Source organism: Ammospiza caudacuta, chromosome 6 (genome assembly GCF_027887145.1).
Source record: "Ammospiza caudacuta isolate bAmmCau1 chromosome 6, bAmmCau1.pri, whole genome shotgun sequence".
Classification (NCBI taxonomy): Eukaryota; Metazoa; Chordata; class Aves; order Passeriformes; family Passerellidae; genus Ammospiza; species Ammospiza caudacuta.
In genome coordinates, this window is record NC_080598.1 from 39,425,909 (window position 1) to 39,451,659 (window position 25,751).

At 40.5% G+C, this 25,751-nt stretch overlaps 1 protein-coding gene across 3 annotated transcripts in view; it reads left to right on the forward strand.

Annotated features, from left to right (window-relative positions):
• Window positions 1-18,053: 18,053 nt before the first annotated feature.
• The window catches only part of ARHGAP5 (Rho GTPase activating protein 5), a 46,982-nt gene continuing 39,284 nt past the window's right edge, over window positions 18,054-25,751 (forward strand). For 2 of the 3 annotated variants that reach the window (XM_058806238.1, XM_058806240.1), the window contains exons 1-2: window positions 18,054-18,290; window positions 25,234-25,338. The gene's annotated coding sequence lies outside the window, so the exon portion shown is untranslated. Of the gene's footprint in view, window positions 18,291-23,380; window positions 23,471-25,233; window positions 25,339-25,751 lie in introns of those variants that run through there. The other variant, XM_058806239.1, reaches the window with a different exon arrangement.

A 25,751-nucleotide genomic window follows, 5' to 3' on the forward strand; every position in this document is an offset into this window, starting at 1 on the left:
TGTCACAAGTTTTTTTCCCAGTATCTTTACAGTGGACATATCTTACACACATATTATGAGCTCATAAGCCTGAAAAGCCAAATTTAGTTTATAAATTCAGTATGCTCTACCTGTCTGCTAGGGAATAAATCGAAAAGAATATTCAATTCAGCAATGCATTAGACATACCACATATCCTTTTTACTCATCCCAGGGAGGATATATACAATATAAAATATTTATATGGATTGGTTTCACATAATACCATAACTTTCTTGGTGTTGTGTTTTTGATATCTTGTGTATATAACATCAGCAGAGGAGCTCTGCTACTGCTCTGCCTATCATGTAGACAAGAAATTAACATGGCTTTCTTCAAACAAAATACAGTTAATTCTGAAGGTCTTTCTGGTTCCATTTGTGATTGAACAGCATTCTGCTATAGGTTTCCTGTGTTATATCACTTCAAGCTAATGTTTCATTACCTTTGACAGTTCTTTCTGGCAAACACAGATCATTCCCATGATGAGGAATGAGAGCAGAAAAACAAAATAATCTGTCCTTTCTCAGCATTAGATGTGCTCTCTTCCTACTGTCCAGCTGACATCCATAACCTAAAGCCCAGTTTCAGCAGGTATCATCAGGCACATGGCAAGAGATAGGCAAGTCTGACCTGAAGTTTGTGGTCAGACTTTTTTTTGCAAACATGCAAAAATCATGCTACATTTTAAGGCACAATGTTTTTTCATTTTTCCAAATGACATCTGTGATGCTCCTTGAATGGTCCCTCTCTAGACTCTTCACCATCTTTGTAGCCTCATTTAGATGCTCTCTAATATCCTCTTTGTCCTATCCTATCTAATGTTCTTCTTATACTGTGGCACCCAAAACTGGACACAGTATTCAAGGTGAAGCCTCCCCAGCTCAGAGCAGAGCAGGACAATCCCCTCCCTTGCCCAGCTGGTGATGCTGTACCTGATGCCCCCCAGGGCAGGGCTGGCCCTCCTGGCTGCAAGGGCACTGCTGGCTCAGGTTCAACTTGCCATTCCCCAGGATCCTCCAGATCCATTTCTGTGGAGCTCCTCTCCAGCCTCTCATTTCCCAGTCTGTTTGTACATCCAGGATTGCCCCACCCCAGGTGCAGAAGCCAGCACTGGCCCTTGTTAAATTTCATATGTCTGGTGATTGCCCAGTCCTCTCATTTGTTTAGATCTCACTGCAGAGACCCCCTGCCTTTGAGGAAGTCAACAGCTCCTCCAAACTGTTTCATCAGCAAACTTAGCATACCTTTGAGTCCTGTGTCCAGTAAGAAAATGCAGACAGTGTTGGAAGGCATTTCTTTCTCAAGGGACATAGACCTTCCCAGGCACCTGCAAGTGACCTGTACATACAACCTTCCTTCCCCTTTCTGTACCAGCCTGGATTAGCTGCCATGGCAGCACGTTCAAGTGGTTCTATGTAACTGCTGAAAGCAAACACACACTCAGATTGGTAAACAATTACCTGGCAGAAATCTGTTATGATTACGTGGTGTGATCTGGCTCTGATCAGGCCCTCCCCACCCTAAGCAGACAATCTCTCAGGCACCTCCCCCTTCTGGCTTTGGCTCGACTTGTGGACTTGTTGAGGCACAAGTCAGTATCATTCCCCCTGAGGATTATATACTCATGATTTTTGCCTCATTCTGGTCACTTCTCTGCATTGACGGCTTTATAGTTAAACAAGGTATGGCTCTGTGCAATACCTAATAACTCTAGGAAGGAAAAAGGGTTTTCCTGCCACTCTTTGGGATAGCAGGACAAATGCACCAACTTCAGCATGGAAGGAATCTCAGGCAAAGGGACAACAGCAGGGTTATGTGCCAGGCTTAGGTGAGGGCTATGTCCCATCTACTTGTCTACTCATGCTGCCAAATCCTTGGTAAAGCACTCAATTAATTCACAAATATGTGTCCTCTGAGAATAAGGAAGTTTGGGAAGGCAGGCAGTGTTGTTGGTAACTTGGTGTGGACCATGACTGACTAGTTAGGGTCATATGGTCCACAGTTCAAGTGTTGTACTATGTGCAGGGCAGGCAGGTAACTTGAAATCAGGAAAGTCTCTCTGCTGTCATGAAAGGAGACATTATGTGTGATGAAAAGGAGCAGAATACCTGGACAGGAGAAGGAGAACTTGATTAGTATTGCTGCTCATGGCAATTGAGCCACTTGAAAGTGAGAAAACACTGAAGCACCCTGTGCAGACATCCTATACTGGCTTGCTAACTTGGCTGTGGATTTACCTTTTAAAGTGGTAAAATGTGAAAGGATGTTCCTCAGTTTTTCTGCAGAGAGGAAGTTTAACCCTTGTCCAGGCACAGCACTAGCTAACAAAGGCTCCTGGCCATGGCAAGGCTTTGTCATGCTTTTGACATGCTGTTTTTGCTGTCCTTCAGGCTCAGGATAGAGCCTGAAGGACAGCAAAAAAAAAAAAAAAAAAAAAAAAAAAAAAAAAAAAAAAAATCTATATCTATATATATCTAGATTATATAAAGCACACTGGGATGATTGCAGGAGATATCTGTTGGGAAAATACCAAATAGCAAAGAAGGAGTGTATGTGTTGGCTATAGTTTGCCAGGAACAAACTCTCTGCACACTTTAGGGGCAGGAACACTGAAGGAGCTTGGTGTACCACTCTGAAAGAGGCATGAAATAAAGGATGGATCAGCATGGAGGTGTTGCAGTCATACTCTGTTTAAAAACGTGCAGATAATGGCATCAAAGAATGACCAAGTGCTGAATTTTGCTTCAATAACTCAAAACCACATTACTTTTCATGCCCTGTGTATGCTAATGAGGTAAAAATTTGTACTTGCTTTTTATGTGTGACTAAAGCAAAAAAATTCCACCTAAACATGAAATGACATCAATTGCAGCTTTACATGTTCTCCTTCCTCAAAGAAAACAATATAAATATAGCTTCAGTGGGGAAGAGGAGCTCCACCTTTGTGTCCTGGGGTAGTTGATGGGCTGAAACTGTCTCCTTTCCCATAGGGATGCCTATGCTCATTGGCTGGGATCTGAATACTTGGCTATACTGAGTGCTTCTGCAGAAAATTCAGAAGGCAAGCTCATTTTTGTGGTCCAACTTGCAGTACTATACAGTAATCTTGCAATTGAATTTATTTGTCACTGGCTCTATCATTTATATTTCATGTATTCATGTGAGCTTCTGGAGAGAGTACATCAGCAGCAATACAGTAAGAACCTGCATTTCTCTTGCTCAATAAACTATACTATTTTGCACCTGGATGTGAGAGATATTGAATGTGACTGGGCTTCTAGTCCAGCTGTGGGATTCCTTTGGGCACGACCTGGCTTAGAGTGCATTACATTATTTGTGAATCCATTATCCTGGTAGTTCTTATTGAACATGACCACAGCCCAGTGATGCCCAGACACTCACTCTGACATCTGAGGACCAGCTGGAATGCAAGGGGGTTTATTTTCTATCAAATTTTCCTCCTTTTAACACAAAAGAAAAGTTATCCTTGCTCTTAACACAAGAATGTCTGCAGCAGCAGAGTTTACTGAACCTTGCACAGTATAAAAGTTTGTGTTTGTAGGCTGCAAAGACCTGTGGGTTAGTTCATGGTGCTCCTTCCAAAGCAGGAGATGGACACCATTGTGGGCTTTGCCAAGGCCAGGGCACTGGACTGAGTCTGGCAGATGATATGTGCATCTGTGTGCTGTTAAAAGAGATAGAATGGGTATAGCCAGGGTAATCAGTTTAATTAAAGGCTTTATATCTATAATTTGTCTGATTTTAGAGAATATTAAATTGAAATTAAACTTCCAATACATTATTACAGGAACATATTCTCTTTCCTTTATGTCCCATTACAGCTATGATTAATATATTCAGAAGTATACATTACACTGTCACAATAATGAACAAAGCTAAATGAATATAAATATCTGCAGTAAAATACAATGAAGTCCTGTGGTGCAATGGTAGTGTTAGTTATTTTTGCATGAATAAATTGAAGTAGAGTGTGAAATTCCATAACTCTGCTGTGAAACAAAGTCTCCAGCTGGCATGGACTGTCAAGTCTTTGCAGGAGTAGTCTGTTGTAAATATTTATTGCCACTATTTTAATGCTTAGTCACAAAATAAACCTTTTATTCTTCTGGGTGATTGCCTATCTGCAGTGTGTTCCATTTTTGTTCTTTTTTGGAAATGAAAGATATGATTCTGACAGTGTGAACTTTGGAAATGAAAATCAACAGAGAAACACTTGCTCTAGTCTCCTGCAACAACTGATTTACCACTTGTGGCTGATTGCTGAGAATCTTTTGATATTGAATTGTATTGGCCAAATTCATTGACCTTTTAAGACCAGAGAACAGTATTATTGGTTTCAGCTCCTTTCATAGCACAGACACCACATCAAATGAATTGATTACTAAATAAAAAACATCAGCAACCTGTAATCACTATTCTCTTGATTACTTGAGAATTCTCCTAATTACTAGACTAAGGGGTCCTTTACTGTACAGTGCAAACAAATTGAGAGCATAAACAAGCAGCTCTTATTCTGATGGAGAAGCAAAACATACAGGGTAAGACAGGTTTTCAAACTTTTGTCCAAGCTTGCAATGCGTTCCAAAGCCTTTGTGATTTAGAATGCAAATTCTGAACAGGTATTTAGATTTTCTAGTACTTTCATAACAAACATGAGTTCAGATGCGCTAGCAATTTTATTATACTGATGTGTATTTGTAAAACTGAAGAATCATGCAGGAAGGGATGTCTAGACCTTGTCTGGAACAATGTCCTGCTTAAAGCAGGGTCAGCTAGAGTGGATAATTGAGGGTAGTTCCTGCTGTACAAAGATTACCTTACACCAGTGCACTGAAGCTTGTATTCAGACGTTATTTGCCATGAACCTTGATCCTTTCTTTAAGTCACCTCTTGCCAGGTAAGGAAATCCTGATTAAAAAAGAAGAACGGTTTAGGTCTGTTGATCTTTCAGATGCAATCCTCACATCTTTCTGACAGATTCCCAGGGCATGTTAAAATGACATAAAGTATCTCCAGTGCATTTCTAAATGTGCTATTAAGGGTACCTTTGGCATGAAGGAATCCTGAGGTGCCCCAAAGGCAACTTTGTACCTCTCTTTGCTATCCCCACCACGGGGACTTGTCAAGATTACTTTGGGGATGGGAGAGTAAACCAGGAGTGTCATTGACTCCATGACCAGTTGTAAGATCTGTAGTTTTTCTGCTTTTGTGGAAGAGTTCTGGCTTGTGCAGAGGCTCGTCTGACCTCAGGTAGCTTCTGGAGGAAGGGGAAGCCATTGGCTGCTGCCTTCCAGGGAGTGCCTGGAACAAGCCCATCCCTAGCCATGTCAATTGTGCACCTTGAGATCCCCTTCAATCCAGGCTTAGTAGACTGAAGAATTCAACATGACAGATAGTGCTGTGACAGTAGGTCATGAACAGAGCCCTACTGCCAGGCCATGGGGCTGCACGAAAAAGTTCTTTGAACTTAAAAATACCCACTTGCCTGAATTCCAAGTGAAATGCTCTCTAAAGCAGCAACTGAGCATTTTGCAGTGATAGGACGCTTTAACAATTCTTGGATAAAAGCCATAAGTAGGAGCAAAAAAGGTCACATTTCTCCATCATGGCTGAAAAGTCTTCATACGAAAGGAATATACACATTCTTCTAGGAATTTGGAGACAGTAGAAAATCTTTCTTAGTATTCACCTGGCAGACTATGAGGAGGAGATAGGAAGTTCCTGTGCTAACCAGGGTTTTGACAAATAAAGGGACATTGTCCTACTTAGAGTTCAAATAAAGTTTCAGTTAAGTGTTTTGCTCTTTTCTGTGTACTTCTGTGCTGCCGTCTTTGGCAGGTTATGCTTGAGCCAGTTTTTTTTTTTCTTCTTTTTTGAGACATTCACTATTTCTATTTTTGAAAATAAAGTTGTGAAAACTATGTCAATGTCAAATACTGGGTAAAACTTGCTAGAAGTGACAGTATCAGAATGTGGTTTTACAAGCCTGTATAATATTTGGAGGTGATCAAGAATAAAAATTCCTTTTGTGATATGTCTATTCTTTCTAAATGTATGTTTTATTTGTTCAGCATAGATCCTTGAAGGACTTCAGCAATCCCACTAGAAATCTGACTTTTATTAGCATTTTAGAAGAAATACTTGTTGAAAAATCTTTAAAATTAGTTTGGAGAACTTTGGAACATATCTTTACTTTACTCATCTGCAGTAATGTCTGATCTTTTAAAATGAAATGATAATTCAGCCCAAATTCACTAAATGTGATTACAAGGATGGTCTTGTGGTCATTTGCAAGCTAATGTCTGATGATACTGTTAAGATACCTAACAGGTAGCTTTAAGTCATTACTCCTTTCTAATATATGGACTGATCCATGAATTTAATAGCTCTGGTCCTAAGACCTGGATTTGGTAATCAGTGGGTTTTGGTCTATGTTGTGGTCAGTGCAACTACTGTTTCTATTTTCATGAAAATGGAAGTTTAATTTACAGCAAAAGTGGGTTTCTTTACATTACTTTGTGCTGGCTTTCCCTAGTACCACTTCTGCAATTTCTGCTGACTCTGCCAACATATTCAAGTGCAAGAGCAGCAAGCAGTCACAGGACCCTCAATGTGTGGGGATGAACTGAGGAAACCTGCACCGTCAAGTAGTTCTTCACAATTGTATTTCTGTTACCTGTCCACTAATTTATTTCCAAAATGCACTGTATGTAAAAACGCTCTTACTATTTTCAGGGTATATCAAAAGTCACATCAACTCACTTAAAAATCTTAATTGTGGGGAGAAGCAAGAAATTTTGAACAGCTGAACTACCTCACTTTAAAATCCCAGCGACAGGAAATATTCTTATAAATTAAGCTTTGTCTTATCTCTGAATAATTTACAATGCTACTTGTGCCACTATCAGAATGGCTTACTGATCAGAATGATGCACCATTTTGAGTCCTGAGGAAGTGCTAGGGAGATTTTGCAGCAATTCCCAGGCTGGCTGTGTCTGGATCTGGGCTTACACTTTTTAATGTCAGGCCTGGACCTAATTCTTCAGCCTCAGGGAGTATGTATTGGAGAATTTTAATTAGAAAATAGGGAAGAAAGTTTAAAAGTTTACATTTCAAAGAAATAAAATGACTGCATATCCATACCAAGGTAGAGCTCTATTTGTAGTATGAAGAGTCAAGGAATCTGAATGAGAAGAAATGGAGAATGCTTAGTAAGATCATAGAATAGAAATAAACAAATAGTCTGAACTGAATTAAACTACAGATATTTAGATTAAAATGTAAAAGACTGTAAGAGCAGTATATACATTATTGAAATGCCCTAAGATCATCGTGCTTTAAAACACACCACAGATTTACATTCTTCTGGAAGATTTATTAAAAATGCATTTTTAAAAGAAGAATTCAGAAGATTACTATGGGGTTTTTTTGAAAACTAACAAGAACCAAGGGGAAACCTTACCTGACACAGGAGAACATACAGCAAACACTTCACAGAATCACAGAATATGCTGAGTTGGAAGGGACACACAATGATTATCAAGTCCAACTCTTAGCCCTGCACAAGACACCCTAAGAGCCAAACCCTGTGCTTGAGAGCATTGTCCAGCACTTCTTGAACCCTGCCAGGCTGGAGCTGTGACCCTTTCCCTGGGAAGCCTCTTCCAGTGCCCATCCATCCTCTGGGGGAAGAATCTCCAACCTAAACCTCTCCTGACACAGCCTCAGACCATTCTGTGTGTCCTATCACTGTCACCACAGAGAAGAGATCGGTGCCTTCCCCTCCTCTTCCCCTCAGATGAAGTTGCAACTGCAGTGAGGTGTCCCCTCAGTGTCTTTTTCTCCAGACTGAACAGACCAGGTGCCCCCAGCTGCTCCCCATACATCTTCCCCTCCAGGACCTTCACCATCTTCACTGCCCTCCTTTGGACACTCTCTAACAGCTTAATGTCTTTTTTATATTGCAGTGACCAAAACTGCACACAATATTCAAGGTTAGGCTGCACCACTGGAGAGCAGAGTGGAACAACCACCTCCTTTGACTGGCTTGACAGATTAAATGTATTTAAATGATGGATAAACTAGAATATTAGTGACTTCACTTCTCAAGGTACTGTTGAATGTTGTGACTTCAGAAGTTAAAATAATTTGTGGTGATTTTCTTATTGATTTCCTCAGATGCATGATTATTACATTAGACACACAATTTTTCCAAGATTTCTGAAAACTGCAATAGAGGAACATTGTCACATGAACTATAAGAGCAAATAAAAGGAAGTATAGAAACCATTCAAACAAAAAAAACAAAAAAAAACCCAAAATAAATCAAAAAGAATACTAACCAATGGTAAATCTATATGCCAGGAAATGAATTTTCCTATTTTAATTTCCTCAAAGACAAGCACTTCTAAATTTCATAGAATCATATAATAATTTGGGTTGGAGAGGACCTATGAAGGTCCTTTTGGACTTATCTGGTCCAAAATTGAACTCCAAAATTGGAGTTCAATTCAACCTGACCTTGAAGGTTTCCAGGGATGAGACATCGAAAACAACTCTGGGCAGCTTGTTCCAGTGTTTTACCATTGGTCTTCCTATCCATCCTCTGATAGACAGTTGCCAGAGAAAAATAAAAAGGACTGATATAGTTTACAGCACTGGAATAGAGGGCCAGGATTCCTTACTCCTGAGGAAATTCCCTGGCCAATACAGATCACAGAGTGATCTGACAACAGTGCGTTGGGAGGGGTTTTTGCATGTGTTTGTGTTCTGCTTTGTATATGTGCTCATATTTTCTGAATCTGGCCCTAAGCAATTTGTTGATTCCACAAAGCAATTTAACGGCAAAACTAATACATGTTTCTATTCCATGAGCAGAAACCGTAACTTCTGCACTCTTGGAAGGAATTTTAAAAGCCTGAGGCAGATTCAGCAATTTGTGTGATGTACAAAGGTGCAAATGCCAGAGAATCTAGTTACCTCTCCTAGTGGAGAAAGGATTTTTGATGGTGGAAAAAGAGTTGTTTTTTTCTGTTGTTGGCCACAATGGATTGCACATCCCAATGTAAGGTGGGGAAACCTTGTAAGTACCTGGGAAAGAGCTCTTCTGCCTGTATTCTAGGTGTAGGTTTGGCTCAGCTCTGCTGGGGATTATTCGCCACACACTGCTTGCATCTTATTATATTAATAAATCATATATGTGCATCATGGGAGAAATTTGGATCATAGTGGAGATTGGCAAGCATCCCACTGACTAAACAGCAGACATAGTTGAAGCCAGTTGAGACTAAGGACACTAATGGATTCCTGTAGGATATTTCTCAGCAAAAATGGCCTGCCCTGCTGCTGGCAAGCTTTTGAAACAAAGCAACCATTAGCTGTCCCATGAACTCTTTAAGTCCTTCAGGTAATGCATTTCACTTGAGATAGAAATAAACTGCTACTTTTATTTTTCAGACAAAGCTAAAATGATACTTCTAGAAAAGTGAGAATAAATGTTCTTTTTTAAAGCAAAGAGCAAAACCAACCAGTCAGTTTTCTGAATGCAATCTGTGTGATTAATGTGTCTCGAAATACAGACATTTCTATAAAATATTAATCACTTCACTTCTGGACTGTATTAAATTACATTTAGCAATTCTGAAATTCCTTCCATATACTTTATGAGCAAATAATATTTATTAAATTTTTTCATCCTGTAAACCACTTCCTGCATAATTTTACTCTTTTTGTTAAAAAATCTGATTTGTTTGCCAGGCAAAAATAGAAGTTCAAGGAACACCCTTGGAGAAGAGATCAATTTTGTGAGCAGGAGTTCAAGGAATGTACTTACTTTTCCTTATAGCTATAGTACACAAAATTTCAGACATGTGACTGTTGAAGAGTAACTGATTTTTTAAAAAACATTTTGCTTTTTTAAGGATATTAATGATCGTAGCATCTCTAATTTAAATTATTTACATCGGAAAGTCTATATTAAAGTTATGAATACAGTTTAAACACTTGATGTATTCCATAGCACCCAGAATGATTGAAATGTGTTTCATTTTCTGTTTTACTAAAAGGAAAAATGCCCCTAATTGCAAAAGTAATGTGGTGCCAGATTAGATATTTGATGTTATAAGGAGTATAGTTCACAAATACATCCATCACTTTCAGTCTTATTAAGATGAAACTTGGTAAAGGAGGAATTGATTATATGAAAACAAAATGGACATAATGATACCTAATGTTTAGTAAATGCCATATTTTCTCTTATTCCCATGTTCAGAGATAGAGAGGAGTGCCACACCTCTTTCATGTGCACAACAGACTCACTGTCAGACAAGGAAGAAGCTGGCAGGCTCATGAATACACTAAAGGAGGAGAGCAGCTGTTCAGCAACAAAACCTTCCTAGCAGAGCCTTTCAGCCAGTTGCTGGACCATTTGATGTGGTGCTTGTGAGAGTGGGTGCACGCACATGCAACTGGAAAGGCAGGAACACAGGAAAAAAAGCTTACAGTGGAAGCACTGATTGTCATGTTATCTAGGTAAATATGTAACTTTTGTAAGTGATAGGTATTTTAGGATTTTACATATGAAAGAACCCCTTTCGTGCTTTTCAGACACCAGATGAGAAAAATGTCTATGTTGTTGTTTACTGGTTGCCATAAATGCATATGCATTTAAGTTGCTTCTACTCTGTAGAGTAGATGTCTTGACTGCAGTGTGTAAAATCTACAGATGGAGAATGGGAAGAATAGGCCTGCTATCCTGAATTGACACCAGAAAAGGGCAAAAGGAGAGAACTGCATATCTGTTCAAGGCAATTATCATCTATTATGAAGACATGGCTGTTCTGCATTCTTTACACAGGCTAAAGAGCCACGTACACTTTTGGTGAAAAAATAGAACATATGTGCAGGAACAATAGGTTTCTAGAGGATATATTCCATAGTTGTATTTCTTCACTGTTGTCGAGCTCTAAAGCTCATTCTTCACACTGAGGATTTAAATCCAAAGGTTTTGCATTTTTTCTTCAAAATTTGGGCAGAAATTACCTTAATAAAAGAGATGTGTACACCATAATGTCAAAAAAATCTATTACATGAATAAATTTTGATTTGCATTTAAATGTACTGATATGAATCCATTAACTCATCTTACAATGACAACAAAAGATCTTTTTCCTGTTTATTGTAGGTGGATAATAACTCAGTCTTTTATTTGGCAACACCTTTTAAGACATGTTTGCTCGACTGACTATTTTCATGCATATGTGCTTCAATGTAGCATGTAAAGTATTTGTCATAGGCATATAGAACCCATTTCAGAGTCATAGCTTGGAATCCAAGTTTCAGAAGTAAATATTTACTATTTCATTAACGTACTACAAGCTCAGTCTGAACTCTCCTAATGTGCCTCACCTGACTGAATACTGGATTCATAACACTGGGCAAAAGAATATAGCTCTGTATTGAAGGCAATTAGCACCTATTAGGAAAATAATGGCTGTTCTATGTTCTTCACAATGAAAAAAAATAGAGGAGCCACATAAAATTTTGGTGAAAAAACTCAGACACATATGCATAAACAGTAATTTCCAGAAGAGGAATTTGTTTGCCTTTGCCCAGGATTCTGTCTCTCCAGCCTTTGAGGCAAGATTCAGCTGCTCTTTCCTGCATACTTTTTTCCTAGCTCTCCCTTTACATGTGGGAAGAGAAGACACAAGCACATACAGTCCTATAATAGTAATTTGTCTTGGAACTATTGCAAGCTTGGTAGTTGGTGAATATTCTCTCTGTGCATTAGATTAGCTATTTAAGATAACTTCTATATAAGTAAATAATTATTTATTTATAAAGAAATAATTATAAATAATAAATAATTATAATTTCTATATAAGTAAAATACCTTTACAAGGATAGTTGCAATAGTAGAAATCAGTATGATCAATGGTGTTCAGTTCAATATGTTCAGTATGATCAATGGTGTCCTCACTTTGTAATTGTAATCTGTTCCTAAAATGAATGTCTTGTTGCCTTTAAATCTCCTCTGATGTTTGCAATTTGGAGGAATCTTCTCTTCTTGTGGTATTAAAAAATTACAGTCTCTGGCAACATTTTATTAGGGAAGGAAAGGTTCTTGCCCCATAAGAAAGACTGCTTTAAAACACAATGCTTAGTACTGTTTCTTTAGAGATGTTTTAACATATTTTTCTCATAACATCTAAACTGTTACTATCTGATAGTGCAATAACTTGGTTATTGAAATCACCTTGTTATGTTCAGAATTTGACCAGAAATATTGTAGTCAAAAGAAGCAATGTATTATTCATGCTCAGTTAGGTCAGCTGAACACATTTCAGCCTCACCGTGTTTGCAATCATCTTGACTAGTGTCATAATATTTTCCATCACCTCTCCTGAGGCACATTTAGCACCTTTTTTCCCCCCTTTTTAGAAAAAGAAATTCTCAATTATAGCTGTAAGGCAAACAGGCAACTGAAATACACCCATTTCCTAAAGCTCTATTATCCCTGAGGCATCTGAAACAAAAACATATCAATACTAATTACTTAGCAGAAAGCAATCAAGAAAACCTTCTCACTCAAATCTCTATTATCCCTGTACTCCTGTAACCAACGTGCCTCTGAATGGGAAAGCCTGAGCTGTCTGAAAGCACACAGGGAGACAGGGTGATAGCAAAAGTCTTCTTTATGACCTTGACCCCACGAGTCTTTTCTGGTATCTTCTTCTCACAGCCCTCTCCTGGTTCACCTGTGATAAGTGTAATCTCTTCTCAGCAGCTCCCAGTGCTTCAACTCACTGATTTCAACAAGCAAGCAAGCCACAGAAGAGGTGCTGTTCATACAAATCTATCCTTTCCCTTCATCACACTGATGCCTGTACTGAAATGAGGTATCTTCAGTAAGTCCATGGGAACTGGTACCACCCCAGAGCAGTACCCTCTGTGGGCTGCTCAGGATGCTGGGCAGGCTGCCTGGGGCTCCAGCAAAGGCTGCAGGGTGCTGCGGGTGCTGCTGCTCTGCTGTGGCCAAGGCTTCCCCAAGGCTGGGCTAGAGCAGCCAGGGGCTGGGGACACGAGGGAAAAGGGGCTCATTGTAAGTAAAATAAAAACTTGAAACAATCCTCTATTTCCTTCTCTATGTTCTCTATGTTGAGCTAGGCAATCAATCACTCCTCAATATTTAGGTAACTATATATAAAAATATATTTATAAGCATAGTGCACACACACACACATATATGTATATATATATATTTATATATATAAATGCTAAACCTACTCTGGAAGTTTGGGGGGATTTTTTCCCCTTTATTTTCCTGAACTAACGAATACATATAAGGTGTCTCACTAATCTTCTTTTCCAGTTAATTTTTAAAATAAGAATTACGGATTCCATATTTTTTCTCAATCTCAATCTACCTCTCATGCTCTGTTAGATCTTTCTGCACTCATTTAGGATTTTCCAGTCCCTGGAAGTCATGGGGTTCATACCATCAGAGTGGAACATAGCAAGACTTAGAAAAAAGCAGGCCTTCATAGCACAAATACTGAATGTGTGAATCATGTGAATGCTTGATTTTGCATAAGCCAGGTTCATTGAAATCACTGATCATGCTCTTGATATTAATTTTGAAATGGTAGATGATACAAATTAATAAAAAATGGTGATCAATGTAGTATTTAATTTTAAAACTGAATATAATATTTATTTAGGAAAACACAACCCCAAAACCCAAACCCCCAAATTAGAACAAAGGTGGACAGAGAGAAAGGTAAAAAAAGGTGAGTTTTCTGTCTCCTCTTTGTTTTGTCACGTGTACTGATCAGAAAACTAGTAATGCTGGTGAGCTTTCCCCTCAATGCCATGGAATTATGCAGAGATATGGGTCTCAGTAAGTAAATGCATTTATCTAAATGATTCCTATTAGAGACCAAACAGGCTCCCCTTAATAATTTGATACAATGGTGGGAGTATTTATGCTTCTATTTTGCCCTCTCCTCCTTTATACAAATGCTTTTACATGGAGCACGATGAATTAACATGAGCATAGACAGTAGAGCAATTTCAAAGTGTCTGAAGATTTTCTCCCAAAGAAGGTGCTGTAACACTGATTCTTAAACTTTATGCAAAACAATGCCTTTCCCTTGAAGTGAGACAGACCTGGCAGCTCTCCTGTTTAATGAGGGATGTTGGGGAAGAGGTCTGAAAGCAGCTTGTAGTAAAATAATATGTGCAGATTTCATGTTCTGCAACCACCAACAGCACATTGATTTTTGGTTCAGTACACTGGTAAGATTGCTTGTTTTGCACTTCCAAGTGCTGCAATGAAAGCAGTGACAGAGGACTGAGGGCAATTAAGAAAATGCTGTACCCATGAGAAGTACGTGCATTGCTCATCTGATTTGTGGTTTGAAATCCACTAGTTCCAGAAGCAGGAGGAGATATGCATTTGCCTCCCTTCTGGCTTCAGATCACCAGAATCAGAGGAAATTGATGTGCAGGCTACTAGAGATATACCAAGTGCTTACTTTATTTGTGTTTATAATCAGCCCTTGAAGTATGAGGATATTTCTAAGGGGAAATCTGCTACAGGAAAAGGCTCGAGTAACAATAGCCATTATAAATAACAAATGTTGCAAATCATTAATGGCTTTCCTCTGAGTTTACGAAGGTTTACTAAAATGTTTCTTTGAACTGCCTTTCTGTATAAATTACAAAACACTAACCTACCTAAATTATTAATTGTTTTTCATTATTGTAGTTTATTTTTATGCCTTCTCTGAGTTACAGTGCTCCCTGTATTCTACTCAGTCATTGAAAGGGCTTTCTGAAAGATTTATTCTGATGAATATTCACAAATATTTCTGAAAATTTTTAATAAAATTTTATATTAAAATACCTTGATAGAGTTGCTTTAATTTATCTTACTACTTCATTAGTGATATAAAATCTTTAAGTACCCCTAGAAATCTAAATATTTTGCTCTCATAAGGGCATAAAACTACTTGTTTCCTCATGAATTTGCAATTTTCTCACCACTTTACCTTTGAAACTTTATGAACCTTGCATGTCTTTTTAATATGCATCTGACATGATCTATGGGTATATCTCTCCCCAATAGTTTACCTTAAACTGCAAAATTATAAATTTCATAGAGGCTAGGAAAAACACTGTGTCACTAATCTGCTTAGAACCCTGCTTGTTGGTTCATTGGACATAATTATTGACTTTTTGTAGCTTTATGCAAAATCAAGGGGTTTAATAAGCTCTGCAATTCCATAGCAAGATGCCTACTGCAGCCTGACAGAACTTTTGTGTGCTCCCTGGAAGGCCACAAGCAAAGTGAGTTTCTGCACAGCAGTTTCCTCTGATGATGGTGATCTGACGTGAGGAAATCTATATGAAAATCAATTTCTGGCTTCACAGTCTTCCTGTGTTATATTAATTTTTGGAGGACTATTTAAGATCAGAGGAAGACAAATTAGCTGATCTAATTCTGCCTGAAAACCTGTTTTTTTCTTTTGACAAGGAGTGCTTTTGGAGCTGGTGGTCTGTCTTACCAGGGTAACATCACAGGAAACCACTGGTGCCAATTGCCTTTTGTCTGGCTGCTGTGCATCCTTGTGAAGAGGGTCCCTCCACACTGTTTCCAACTGAGGCACTCCTCTCTGGCCTTGCACAATACAGGGTTGAGCTTGCTGGGAAAAACTTCCTGCTATTCCCAAGCCTATTCACCTTGCTGAGCTTTTTTTTAAACTAAAATCAGGATCAAAGTAATTTCTACAATCAATTCCTACATGAGAGATTTCCTACATGATGGAGCTTTACCAAAATTCTCTAATATTAACTGTTTATGGCAATTAATACCTAAGCAGAATTTCAGAAAGATACAGATTTCCTTTAAATTTATGTTAAGCTAAGAAACCTCAGAAGTTTTTTTTTTTTTTTGTCGTATGAATATAAGCTTTTGATTCTGGTAAAGTGAAATGGGACTTTAACACTCCAAGATACCTATTTTCAACAACCTCCCCCCTCAAACAACTCAAAATCAGGTAATTCAAATTAAAATTAAGTTCTGTTTTCATGCTTGTTTAGCTTGCTTTTCTGTCCTTTCTTTATTTTTAAAAAACTCTTGAGGAAATGCTGTGATTACAATGTAAAATAATTTTACATTTTTTAAATGTGGACCTAGCTAAGGTGAGTATTTCTACAAATATTCTCATGCAATGCAATGTCCATGCTAGGCTGCTCAGTCATATTTAACACAAAATGGTTTAGCTAGTCAGGATTTTCTCAAAAATTCAGGTTTACAGGCAATGTGTCTTTAGAAAGGATCTGACGTTGTAAATCTTTTAATTTCCTAATTTTCAGATGTAAAACCTTATGATGTGCATATGATGTGCAGTATGTAAAATTGCACAGAATGAACCATATTGTTATTAAATATTATGATTACAAATATAACAGTCAAAACTTGGACTGCGCCAAGAATGAGGTTGCTAGTAAAATATTAATTTGTTCCTTTGTATGCATACACATAAACGATCTTTAGTAATAAATGATGCACAGAATATGCATTTCTGTGTGCACAGAGATAAGGTGCATGTGTCTGATGACCACAGATGTCCTGTTGCCTGTGGTGGATAGAACAGATTAGCACCTACTCACTAGCTCTTTAATGAGTGCCATGCCTCTCCTGCCAGCTCCTGAAGAAACCCAGCTCCAGAGGCAGGAGCACAAAGCTCCTCAGCCCCATCCCTGTGGGGTTGGGGTTTGTGTACAACCCTGGGGGGCTCTGACAGTGGGAGGGGGATTTCACTCCTGCAAGCCATGTGGGGATCCCTCCAAGTGCCTGTGCTGCCTGGGGGGCTTAACCTGACTGCCAGGGTGTCCAGGGCCTGGTGTGCCTGCGATGGAATGTCCTAGAGGGATTCCCAAGGTGCCAGTGCCTGATGTGCCCTGTGAAGGAATGTTCTAGAGGGATTCCCAAGGTGCCAGGGCCTGGTGTGCCCTATGAAGGAATGTTCTAGAGCGATTCCCAAGGTGCCAGGGCCTGGTGTGACCTGTGAAGGAATGTCCTAGAGGGATTCCCAAAGTGCCAGTGCCTGGTGTGCCCTGTGAAGGAATGTCCTAGAGGGATTCCCAAGGTGGCAGGGCCTGGTGTGCCCTATGAAGGAATGTCCTAGAGGGATTCCCAAAGTGCCAGTGCCTGGTGTGCCCTGTGAAGGAATGTCCTAGAGGGATTCCCAAGGTGCCAGTGCCTGGTGTGGCCTGTGAAGAAATGTCCTACACATTGTCCCACAAAGGTGGGTGTCCCACACGCAGCCCCACTGCAGTGCTACTTCTCTTTTTAATGATTAACAAATGAAAGAAGTGCTGTGTTACACTAGGGAAACCTGGGAAATGTTGTGAAAAGTTATAGGCAGTTGGGCAGGAGAAGAGCTGGGGGCACAGGGCTGACCACACCAGCATTTTGGAATCTCTGAATTCCATCCTGGTCAACCGCCAATTTCCTTCCTTGGAGGCATCGCTGCTGGCTGTAGGCTTAGCGTAGGCCCCAGCTAAGGCTGGCCGCCACCCGACAGTGCCGGTGGCCGGGGATCCAGCCCGTGGCCGCCCGCACACCTCGGAGCCGCTCTCACGCTGGGGCGCGGCGCGACTCGGCCTGCGCCGCTGCCGGAGGCGGGACTCGAACCGCGGTCCCCCAGACTCGCGGCTCCCCGCGATACCCGCGCGGCCACCAGGGCAGGAGCGGGCGCGCGCCGCGCGCGCCCCCGGAGGGGCCAGGGAGGAGGGGGGAGGCGGGGCGGCGCGCGTGCGCGCGCAGCTGGGTGCCGGCCGCGCGCGCCCTCCCAGGCTTCCCAGGGAATCCAGCGACAGCAGGAAGAGACTCCTTCCCGCGCACGCGCAGCTGGCCGGGCGGGCGCGCGCTGAGCCGCGGCGGCGGGAGGGAGGGGGGAGGGGAGGGAAGCTGCTGAGGTAAAGTTAGGGGGAGAGAGAGACTCCGTCAGCCGAGCGAGAGCCGGGGAGGCTCGGCGGCCGCCATTACTGAGCGCCGGGGAGAGAGCGGAGAGGCGGGACGGGGCTGCGGCGGCCGGGAGCGCTCGGGAGCTGCGGGCCGGAGAGCGGAGAGAGCCCCGCGGGGAGGAGAAGCCGCCGGGGGCGCCGGCGCGGAGACCGCGTCCCGGGAATGCTGCCGCTCCCGCCGCCGCCGAGGAGCCGGATCCCGACGGCGCGAGGTGAGGGCAGGAATGCGGTCCCGTGGGAGCCGGCCCGGCCTGAAGCGGGGCGGCCGGCCCGGCAGGCGGAAGGGGAGCGGGGGGAGGAGGCGGCTGCAGCCCGGCGAGCCGGCGCGGCGGCCGCTGGCTGTAACCAGTTCGGAGGGCTGGGGCCGCGTGGGGAGCGGGCAGCGGCCCCGCGCCCCCCGGCCGGCCCCCTCGGCCCCGCCGCGCCGCCGAGGGCAGGCGGGAAGGGCAGGGAGCGGGGAGCCTGGTCCCAGACAGGTGATGAAGGCCTGAGCAATGGGAGGGTCTGAGCCTGCTGTACGAGGCTGCCAGCTGGTCACGGCTCTCTAGGGAGGGAGGAAGGCAGGAAGGGGAGCTTCCCTCTCCTCTCTTCTTCCTTCCTCATTCCCTTCTTCTGCCTAGTCCTTTAGCTTCCTCCCTTCTTGCATTCCCACTACCTTTCCCCCCTTTTCTCCTTTCTCTGTACTTATTTTCCTCTTCATTACCCCCTAATACTCATTCACGCCTTCTCTGTTCTTTTCTTCCTCTACTAAATTTGAACAGTTGTCCATTCCCCTCCTCCTTCCTTTCACCTTCAAATATTGCTCGATATTAAATTTCAGAAAACTTCACTCTCCTAATGATGTGTGTGCATTTCTGTTTTTCCACCAGGTGGATTTTAAGGCTTTGGAATAGGGTAGCCAGTTGCAGTGTTGCAGCTTTCAAGCGTTTTGAATCCCTTCAACCAGCATAACCTTTAGACTCTCTCCACCCAAGGGAATCACCAGAGACATACGGATGTAATGCCGTGGTGTTGTAGCTATAGGACATAAGGAAACACTGCTTTAATTTAAAAAAGAAGCAGGGCTGTATAGTTATAAAAGGAAGACGTACTTGTCACCTTCTCCCCACAGTACACCCCACCCCTCTGTACCCCCCTCTTTTGCTCTCTCCAGTATCGCTTTTGATATCAGCGTGGAATAGTTCCTTAATAAGTAGGAGGGGAACGATTTTAATCTAGACCAAAATAGGCCTGTGGGGGTATGTGTGTATTCTTTAGTTTAGTGTCGTGCAGATAAACCGGTGGGTTTTTGGTTTTTTTTTTTTTTTTTTTTTTTTTAATAAATATCCTTGACAGAAATTTGAAAACTCTACACTGCAGAGTAAAAGCAGTAGAGAGAGAACAGCGTTAGCTGGTCAATTGGCCGTCCATTTTAAACCTGTGCATTGAAGCCAGCTGCAGCACTGATACTTTTGTATGCTTACTTCATAAAGAATGTGGAGTTAATAGTTGGCATTTTTGTCAGATGTGCTGTCCTACCTTGTGAAGAGACTTCCACATGACAGTTGTTTTCAGCAGTGACATCAGTGACCAGAGTTAACTGCCTTCTGATACTTATTTATAGTAAATATCTGAAGTAAGGGCATTGCAAATATTCATCCAGGTGCATTTTTGTAAGGGTTTACTTTCATTTTTTGTGCTGCTTTAAACATTATTTTTAAGAAGTGCTAAAATTCTTAAAATTCTCTTTATAGTACTCTATTAAAACTCTCTTACAAGAGCTCAAAAAGTATGATATGAATGTAAGGGTTTTTTTAAAGTCTGCAGTACCTAAAGTATGGGAAATTGTTTAAGCTTTTGTTACCTTACCACTAACTTGTTTCAGCATAAGTTGCTTATAAGTGTGGAACATACTGAGCTGAAATAGCATTTTACCCCTGAAGTATTCCTATCTAAAGCAGCTGCCATTGTTGTACAATTGTAAATAATTGCAACCAAATGCCTACCACTCCCTGGTATTGGACTTTACTTTAGCTGAGGTGTTGCATATGTAACACAATCCAATTAAATACTTTAGGCTCAGACTAAATTGTTTTAAAATGCTATATTTAGCACTAACAGAACCAAATGCTCCACATGTTTTTCAAGCTATGTGCTTTCCTAAAGCTGTAGGTGTTTTTTTTCCGTTTGCAGACTTCGTAGAAAAGAAAAGCACTGATCATAATAATAGATTGTTCTGTGTGAGTTTCCCTGTCGGGACTTGTTATTTGAGTAGATTATTAAACATAATGGAATTATTTTTGCACTAAGATATGAGAAGGATGCTGACGCTATCTTAAGGCTTCCAAAAGTACTTCCTTGACACGAGATAAATCCCATGTACTGGCATCCTTCAGGAATATTTCTCACAAAACTTCACGAAGCAGTGCTCATCACTCGGTGTGGCGGCTGCTCCGCGGTGTGTCCTTAGGGTTCTGTGCAGGAGGATTCTTGGCGGGGTGACCTTCCCCGGGAGCCGAGCCCCCATGGCGGAGCGCCGGGCGAGCCGCCCTCAGCCCGGTCTGTGGCCATGACGCGGCCGTGCGGCGAGCCCGCCGTGCGTTCCTGCTCGCTGATAAGGCAGGAATGCTTCCCGAGGGGCTGCGTCCCGCGGCCGGGCGGCGCTGCCGCCAGGGGGCTGCGGCCGGCGCAGGGGGTCCCGCTCACCCACCCCGGCAGCTCCGGATTAGCGCTCCCGGGGCTTTTGCCTCCCCTGCGTCCGTGTTACGTCTCTCCTAATGGGCACGCGAAATACTTAATCGCTCTTTAATCACTCTTTGTTTGGTTGGTTCTTTTTTTCTTTTTCACTCTGGGAATTTTTAGCCTAAAGGTCAGTGTGAGTGAGCTGGAAGAGTATTGCGTTTTATAGATTATTTGACCCATCACTTCCTTGTATTTACAGATTTGGTGAAATACTTAAAGAAAAACGAGTTTGTAATTCCTAGTAAGAAAATCTGAAACAATTGCGAAGTTATATTGAATTTGCGTGTCAACTGTGTTTTTCTAGTACATCTCTTGGAAAACAAAATTAATCTGTGGCTAGTTCTGCACATTACATTTTGTGGTAAATAAGAGTTGTTTCTTTGGCTTTGAGTTAAAATTCCCACGCATTTTTGCAGTTCTGCATCAGTTGACATTCAAACATGACAGAAGAATGTTTGCATTTAAAACAGCAAAACCAATACCTGCATGCACAATTTTTGGAAAAGTATATATAGTTGCATTTTGGCATTTATTGATTTAAGATGGCTAATTTTTATGCAGAATATTATTTGCTGCTTATATAGGCCGTTTCCCTTTCTCATTTAGTAATTTTAAATAGGGGTTAACCAGTGTTGCTTTACACAGGTAGAAATGACACATACAGCTTGTACAAGGTCAAACAACACACTAAGCTTTATGGTGTTGAGTCCTGGATTCTGTACTGCAGTTGCTCATGAAGCAAAATAACATGAAACGATCCAGATCTGTGGATCAGTAAAATTAGTTGTAGTTGCCCATGCCAGGATGTAAATTTTTCTTCGTTTTTTTTCTCCCAGGAAATGTATTTTAGCCCTTTTTCTGTCCTTGCTTTGAGCCCTCCTTTTTTGTCTGCTTCCTCTTCTTTCTCCTATTTTTGTTAGTTTTTTTTATGGATCCCCTTTCTATAATTTCTCCATTAGTTCTTTTGTGTTTTTCCTGAGTATCTCCTCAAATAAGCCTGATCGAGAGACTTGCCCTGAGAAACTTCTCTGACCACTCTGCATGTTTTTGGTTGGAGCTTATCCTGTGCAAAAGAATTAAGAATTTATTTCTTCTGTAATCTTGCACTTTCCTCCCCTGTTAAAATACAGGCTTTGAAACTATATTGAATGCTTTCAGATAGTCAAAAATCTGAAAATAGGTAACTTGAGAGGCCTGAGTTCAGAATACTGCTGTGCTGGTAATTTGAACCTTTACACTTTACCTTTTTATTGTACCTTGATTTAATTTATGTAGCTTGGTTTGGTTTTTCTCTTGTTTGAGTTTTTTTTGTGGAGAGCAATAATGATAGTAGATGCCCTGGGACTGCTAGATTCCACCTAAAGAATGATATTTTGAGTTCAGAAATAATATTTAGGCTCTGATTTAATTTTGAGTAATACATAGACAATCTTCAGTGTATTATTAATAGAAGAAGTTTATTGAACTTAGTAGGAACTAAGAGCTTTGAACTTCTGTTTTTAAACACAGTTTTTCTTTGCTTTATAATATGAAGTTGGTCAGTTGAGGTTTCTCTCTTTTTTTATTTTTAATACATTGATTACTTTGCTTTTGTATGGAGAGAATTATGTAGGCTACAGAACTCCTTTAGGGATTATAGTTGGCTGTCACACTAACCAAATCTGAAATGAACAGCAGTTGGAGTCATCCATTCCCATCCTGCATTTCCCTGGCATGATTAATCAGCATACCACTTCAACTGAATTTCTTTTCAGCCAGAGGATCGCTCTTGTCCCTTACTGTCTTGCTGTTGCTTGGTTGAGCTTAAGTTCTGATAAGCAATCTGAATCATGTTTTTTCTCATGTTGGCTGATACTTGGGTAATTGTTGTATTTACCATTATTTATAAATAAGATTTCAGGTATGGTTAGTTAAAGTTACCAGCACTTGTGAAGGCAAGAATATTAATGTGTTTGTAAAGTGGACAGGACACGTTGTGTTAGGACCTCAACAGCCTTAAGTGATTTGAAATTGTTGATAAGGTGACATTGATATACTTTGGTTTCATTTCTAAAAAAGATTTTCACCTGAAGGGAAGATTTCTTATACTTGCTTGAGTGAAAAAGATAACTCTTGGTAAATACTGGAAGAGAAATGACAATGCTATGTTAAGGTACATCAACATATTTTTCTTTCTAACTGGTTGTTAGAAGAGAAAACTGGAATTCTTACTCTGTTTTGGGTCGGGCTATAGTTACTGTTGTGCTGAAAGATCTCAGACATTAGGTACTGTAATAAATGTTTTCCAATGCCAGTACTTTTTGGTTCTCAAAAAGTATGAAGTGAGGAATGACTTGATATAAAACCTTGGTATCAGTAGTAACTTGAATCTGCAGCTGTAACTTTCTTGGAGTCATGATCTGTGTATTTTGAGTGCACAACACTTTCAAACTCATTCTCCAGACCATTTCAATGACACCAAATGTGTTTGAATTTACTTGATGATCTGCTGTAGAGGTTACAGTAAGTTTCTTTTGGTAAAGCAGACTAGGATGTGATGGGCCTTTTTTTCACATGTGCTTCTTTTTGCTTGGCCAGGTAATTTACAAACACAGCTGCAAGAGTATGCTGATTGAACCTAACCCCAGAAAATACTGATCCATAAACTGTTGTGTCTAGGCAACACTACAGAGTGAGTAAAGGACTTGTGGAAAACACTCTATTTTCCCTGTTGGCAGACTGCTTAAATAGTTGATGGACATGAGCAATTCTGTGGACTCTTTCAAACAACATCTTTGCTTCAGCCACGTTAGGCCTAAAACATTTGTAGGTTAAAAAAGCAATTTTGGAGGATATTGAGAAATACTCAAGGGTATTTATCTGTAAGTGATTTTCTTGACTGTGGACTCATCTACAAGTTCCTGTGCAGTCACAATTACTTAATACTGATAGATGATTAATTCTTCAAGTATTTATTACTTGCTAATAGTATGGCATTCTATTCTAGTGTTTAGAGTTCAGCTTGGAAGACTTTAGGAAACATGTATTTGTAAATAGGGCTTTCTCTGGTGTCTTAATGTTTCTGACTGATGTTTTGGGGGCCTGTGTTTGAGCTTTCTCTTGTGGCAGTGTCCCTCAAGCCTCAGATGCATTCTTGCAAGTGGAGACGCTTTTCTCTCACTCTGTCTGCTCTTCCACATACTCTGAGTTCTTCAGAGTCCCATTGTGTTTTTCCTCATGAGCAAGTATCTGGTCTGCTCAGCTAGCTGTGGATGTAGAGGAGTGCCACAGCTTGGAGGTAAGAGCAGGGAACAGGCCTTACTGCCTATCTTCTCTATTAACTGATAGAATTTAGCACTGAAGCTCAGCCAGGCTTAATGCAGGGCTGATAGACTGTTGAGACTGCTGCCTACTGATTTTGGTGTTCTTTTGTACCACCATGTTAGTTACTGTTGTACTGTTTATGAATATTACCAAACCTTTTTTGTCCAAAGGAAAATTTACTAGAGCAAAGTGGATGTTATTCCCAAAGCAAAGTGAAATTATTAAGAATATAATTGTAAATGGCAAAACAAGAAATAGGTGTGTTGTTTTGATGTAGTATTTAGCACATATGCAGCATGGTGCTGCATCTTACTTAAAAATGACACCTTTCCTTAGTTGAAAATGGCTTACATGAAATTCCAGTGCAAGTGCCTCAAGTTCCTTTCCTGTTCTGCATCAGGTGTGTGGGTCACCAGGCTGGCAAACTCTGGGTTTTGTGTGGGTGCAAAGGGAAGAACAATGGAAGAGAGTTGGTTTTGATTACTTTATAGGAGCATCCCTGCAGTGAGATCAGCACTTAAAAGGGTTAAATTAATGATTTGTATCCTAGTTGAGAGTTCAAAATCTTCAAATACAGTTATACTTTAACTTGCTAATTCATCACAGTTTGTGAGCCCTTTTAATTTAGAGGGGTGGTAAAAGGGTTTTGATGTAGACTGTACTTTTCTCCTATTAATAGAATATATATGCATAGACATACATCTGTTTAATATATTTTGTACTTATGACTCTACCAACTTCATCTTGCAAACCTATGTTCTAAACACTTTAGAATTCCAAATTATTCTACAAGTGATTAGTGTTTTTTATAGCTCATTTTTATATGTTATCTAAGAAGCTACATTAATTGTTTTCATAACAGGCTTCTAGAACCTAGGTATTGTTGAAGTATCAAGTTGAAATTCAAATCATGATTACTTATGAACTCTGCCCTCGCTCAAATATTAATAGGTGTGATTACAGGATTTAAACCCTCCAAATTTAGACAAAGACCAGCTTGAGTTTTGTTAATGGGTTTAAAATAAGGAAAACAATCCTCATGCATAGGTGAAGTGCTATACCTTCTCTGATTGCTGCTTCTTTCTCCATAAACTTGAAACTTTTAATGGTTCTTTTTTTTTTTGTTTTCAGATCCCTCAGGGAAGGACTTACTGAAGGGCACTGTTTAAATGTGTGACATTACTGCAGGAAGATCGCAGCAGGAGAGTCATCTTGCTTTGCACCTCTTTCCTAAGGGTAAGTTTGGGCTTTAGACCTTTAGAATGTGTTTAAAGGTACCCACCTTTAAATAAATACAGACTGCTGCCTTATTTACTTTATAACTATGCTTGGAAATCTAAAAGTCTGTAGAGACAAGGTCCTACAGTGCATCTGTGGATGGTCCTTCCTGCAGTGGTGTCAGATGCTTTGTATTGTTTTCAGTGCTAAGATTGAAATTAGTTGGGAAAATCAAACAACCTTTGCATCTGTAACAAAGGTGGGGGGAGGGTTAGATGAATCGTAGTGTTTGCAATTTGTTATAATTGAATTAGGCAGATTGAGCTAAGATAATGGAATGAATTTACAATGAATTTCCAGTGTGCATGCTTTAAAACAGTACAAAACGATAAAGTAAATTTACGTTAGTGGTATAGTCAAATGGAAAATCT